The sequence below is a fragment of the Suncus etruscus genome, chromosome 6, assembly GCF_024139225.1.
Source record: "Suncus etruscus isolate mSunEtr1 chromosome 6, mSunEtr1.pri.cur, whole genome shotgun sequence".
Taxonomy (NCBI): domain Eukaryota; kingdom Metazoa; phylum Chordata; class Mammalia; order Eulipotyphla; family Soricidae; genus Suncus; species Suncus etruscus.
In genome coordinates, this window is record NC_064853.1 from 48,281,743 (window position 1) to 48,286,058 (window position 4,316).

At 46.0% G+C, this 4,316-nt stretch overlaps 1 pseudogene; it reads left to right on the forward strand.

Moving 5' to 3' along the window:
* The first annotated feature begins 3,043 nt into the window (after window positions 1-3,043).
* On the forward strand, window positions 3,044-3,336 carry LOC126012708 (uncharacterized; annotated as a pseudogene).
* Window positions 3,337-4,316: the final 980 nt, after the last annotated feature.

The window sequence follows — 4,316 nt, forward strand, 5'->3', positions numbered from 1 at the left end:
AGTGTGAGGGTAAATTTCTGCTGCCTCTAGGCCATCCCTACTGTAGCACTGGTACAGCAGTCTAGTGTGGTGAGGATGCATGCTGTGTGCACAGGAAGTGTTTCCCTCCCTTCCAGGATGATGAAATAACATCCAGAGCCATGAAGGCTTCCACAAAGGGGCTTCCATCATGTTCCCCACAGCAGGCTGCTTAGAAGAGACCAGCTCAGGGCCGGAGATAGCATGGAGGTAAGGTGTTTGCCTTTCATGCAGGAGGTCATTGGTTCGAATCCCGGTGTCCCATATGGTCCCCCGTGCCTGCCAGGGGCAATTTCTGAGTCTGGAGCCAGGAATAACCCCTGAGCACTGCCGGTGTGACCCAAAAACCACAAAAACCACAAAAAAAAAAAAAAAAAAAAAAAAAAAAAGAAGAAGAAGAAGAGACCAGCTCTTACTTGGATATGAGCATTCTAGTTACCTACCTGTACAGGCATCTTCTGCTGTAAATAATCCTGCCTGCCATCCTTTTTTTTTTTTTTTTTTTTTTTACCTTTTGGGTCACACCCAGCGGTGCTCAGGGGTTACTCCTGGCTGTCTGCTCAGAAATAGCTCCTGGCAGGCACGGGGGACCATATGGGACACCGGGATTCGAACCAACCACCTTTGGTCCTGGATCGGCTGCTTGCAAGGCAGACGCCGCTGTGCCATCTCTCCGGGCCCTGCCTGCCATCCTTTACAGAGAGCTTCCATCGGTCCTGAGACAAATGCTGTGTGGCTGATCTCATTTAATCCTTCAGCAGCCCTGATAAAGTGTGAGGTATCTGGGACACCAGCAGGCACAGTGCTCCTCACTCCTCTCCCTGACTATGATGTCTTCCTAAGAAAGATTTCATGGAGAATACAAAATAAATAAAGCAAGCATTTGTTTTAAAAGTTGAAGTGGGGGATGGAGTGATGGTGATAGTATAATTGGCAAAAAGTATACCTTGACCAACTTAAGTTGGCCACTCCATATGGTCCTGTAAGCCCAGCCAGGAATGATCCCTGAGCACAGAGCCAGGAGTAACCCCTGAGTACCACTGGGTGGGGTCCCAAATCAAATCAAAGAGGGTTCGAGAGATGATACAGAAAATAAGGTGTTTGTCTTGTACAGTTGACCCCCAGATTTAATTTCCAGCACCATACAAGGTCCCAGAAGTTAGCCCTGAACACAGAAAAGGGAGAAAGAAAGAAAGAAAAGAAAAAAGAATGAAGAAAGAAGAAAGAAAGAAAGATAAGAAGAAAGAAAGAAGAAAGAAAGAAAGAAGGAAAGAAGGAAGGAAGGAAGGAAGGAAGGAAGGAAGGAAGGAAGGAAGGAAGGAAGGAAGGAAGGAACGAAGGAAGGAAGGGGGAGGAAGGAAGGAAGAAGGAAGGAAGAAAAAGGAAGGAAGGAAAAGGAAGAAAGAAAGAAAGAATAGAGTCTCCTGAGCATAAAACCAGAAGAAAGCCCTAAGCAGTGCTGGTTGTAATCTAACCCCTCAACCCACAAAAAATGAATCTTTGGGGTTATTAGAAAAATTATTTGGGGGGGCCAGGCGGTGGCGCTAGAGGTAAGGTGCCTGCCTTGCCTGCGCTAGCCTTGGATGGACCGCGGTTCGATCCCCCGGTGTCCCATATGGTCCCCCAAGCCAGGAGCGACTTCTGAGCGCATAGCCAGGAGTAACCCCTGAGCGTCACGGGTGTGGCCCAAAAAAAAAAAAAATTATTTGGGGCCGGTGCAGTGGCGCAGAGAGGTAAGGTATCTGCCTTGCTGGCACTAACCTAGAACGGACCACAGATTCGATTCCCCTGGCATCCCATATGGTCCCCCAAGCCAGAAGCGATTTCTGAGTGTATAGTCAAGAGTAACCCCTGGGCGTCACCAAGTGTGGCAAAGAAAGAAAGAAAGAAAGAAAGGAAGGAAGGAAGGAAGGAAGGAAGGACGGAAGGAAGGAAGGAAGGAAGGAAGGAAGGAAGGAAGGAAGGAAGGAAGGGAGGAAGGGAAGGAGGGAGGAAGGGAAGGAGGAGGAAGGGAGGAAGGAGGAAGGGAGGAAGGGAGGAAGGGAGGAAAGGAAGGAAGGAAGGAAGGAAGGAAGGAAGGAAGGAAGGAATGAAGGAAGAAAAAGAAGGAAAGAAAGAAAGAAAGAAAGAAAGAAAGAAAGAAAGAAAAGAAAGAAAGAAAAGAAAAGAGAAAAAGAAAGAAAGAAAAAAAGAAAGAAAGAAGAAAGAAAAGAGAGAGATGAGAAGAAAGAAGAAAGAAGAAAGAAAGAAAAGAAAGAAAAAGAAAGAAAGAAAGAAAGAAAGAAGAAAGAAAGAAGAAAGAAAGAACAGAAAGGAAAAGAAAGAAAGAAAGCAGAAAGAAAAAGAAAAGAAGATAAAGAAGAAAAGAAAGAAAGAGAAAATAAAGAAAGAAAGAAGAAAGAAAAAATTATTAGAGAGCTACATTCACCAAAGAACTAAACTCACTTCAATTCTACTCAAATAAGTTTTTTTTTAATGTCTTTATTTAAACACTGTGATTACAAACATGATTGTAGTTGGATTTCAGTCAACAAAAGAACACCCCCTTCACCAGTGCAACATTCTCACCACCAATGCACACCCATCTCCCTCCACCCACACCCCCTGCCTATATTTGAGATAGGCATTCTACTTCTCTCACTCATTAACATTGTCATTGTAGTTGTTAGTGTATCCTGATGCCAGGGACCAAAATAGGATAAACTGTACACAAAGCAACAACTTACTCCTAAACTATTTCTCTATCCCCTAAAGAGATTACTGCTGAAACTTTGTAGTACAAACTAGCACTGACTGTCTCTTTACATTAGCAGGTCCCTACTACCTCATTTCTTGGGCAGTCACACATTTCAGACTCAGTCTTTCTTATAGTTTGGCTAAAATCTCCTCTGTGGGTCTGAGTAACACAAATGGACTGTGGGAAGCTAACAAGTCTTTGCTATAGTCTTGTGAGGTGGTGGTGTGCCTACCACCTCTACCTGAGATAGTATCAGGTCACCTCCCTCCCTTCCTTTTTTTTTTTTTTTTTTGTTAAATTAATTTCTTTATTTAAAAAAAAAGAGAGAGGCAGGTCTGTAATCTTGGTGGACAATACAGAGCTCTGTGTGTTTGCTGTAAGGGCAGACCAACAAGATAATCTTCCTACTTTTGAATGAACTGTCTTTACTAGAGGCAGTTCTTCCAGTTGTCAAGGAGAAACTGGTAACTGGAGTGAGACAGTAGGGACACGGTATATTCAAGAATCGGGTTGAGGCTCCTAAAGGACTTGGCTTGTGTTGTGACCACTGAGAGATGAACACAGATCTTTGGTAATCTGATGGCTGTGAAAAAAAAAGAGAGAGAGAGGAAGGAAGGAAGGAAGGAAGGAAGGAAGGAAGGAAGGAAGGAAGGAAGGAAGGAAGGAAGGAAGGAAGGAAGGAAGGAAGGAAGGAAGGGAGGGAGGGGGGAGGGAGGGAGGGAGGGAGGAGAGGGAGGGAGGGAGGGAGGGAGGGAGGGAGGAGGGAGGGAGGGAGGGAGGGAGGGAGGAAGGGAGGGAGGGATGGAGGGAGAGAGGGAGGAGAAGGGAGGGAGGAGAAGGGAGGGAGGGAGGAAGGGAAGGAAGGGAGAGAGAAGAGAGGGAGGGAGAAGGGAGGGAGGGAGGAATGGAGGGAAGAAAGAAGGAAGGAAGGAAGGGATGGAGGGAGGAAAGAAGAAAGGAAGGAAGGGATGGAGGGAGGAAAGAAGGAAGGGAGGGAGGAGAAGGGAGGGAGGGAGGAAGGGAGGGAAAAATGGAGGGAGGAAAGAAGGAAGGAAGGAAGGAATGGAGGGAGGAAGGAAGGAAGGAAGGAGATATAGAGATTGTACAGTGGGTAGGGTGTTTGCCTTGCATGTGTCCAACGCAGGTTTAATTCCCATATGGTCTCCTGAACATTGTCAGGAGTGGTCTCCCAGAATAAAATGGAAGAAAAGGAAAAGGAGGCAACTGTTGCTAGGGTTAAAGTGTTTATTTATTTCTGGCAAGCACAGAAAGGATGGGGTACAAAGGGCTACATCCCCACTGGCTTGGTTTAGCCTTTTTCTGTAGTTTAAGACTCCTTCCTTTCCCATTTCTCTCCCTCTCCTTCCAAGATGGTGGGAACACCTGGGGTCTGAGGTCCTGACATCTGGCCACTCTCATGTTCAGCAGAGTGAATATAAAACTGTCATGTGCCAACAGGTGTAATTCTGGGACAGTTGACTGTAACGAGCGCATGATCTGGAGAGTGCTCAGTGGTCACCTAGGACTGACCCACACAGTTCTCCAGGCTGAAACAAGGTAA